Raw genomic sequence first — 397 nt, 5'->3', positions numbered from 1 at the left:
TGGTGCTACAGTTCATGTATGCAACGACAAGAGTTTCTTCAAACATTATGAAGTTGCAACAAGTGATGAAAAGGTTTTAATGGGAAATCATGACACCGCCAAGGTCTTTGGAAAAGGAACAGTTGAACTACAATTCACTTCGGGAAAGAAGTTGATTTTAATTAATGTTCATCATGTACCTGATGTTAGGAAGAATTTAATTTCTGCAAGTTTATTAAGTAAGAAAGGCCTCAAAACTGTTATAGAGGCAGAAAAGAGTATTTTCTCTAAGAATGGTGTATTTGTAGGACAAGGCTACTCTTGTGAGGGCATGTTCAAATTAAGTATTAATAAAGTTGAAGTTTTTGCTTATATGATTGAGTCATCTATTAATTTATGGCATGCTAGACTTTCACAT

Source organism: Nicotiana attenuata, unplaced genomic scaffold, assembly GCF_001879085.1.
Source record: "Nicotiana attenuata strain UT unplaced genomic scaffold, NIATTr2, whole genome shotgun sequence".
Lineage (NCBI taxonomy): Eukaryota > Viridiplantae > Streptophyta > Magnoliopsida > Solanales > Solanaceae > Nicotiana > Nicotiana attenuata.
This window is presented reverse-complemented; position numbering follows the sequence as displayed.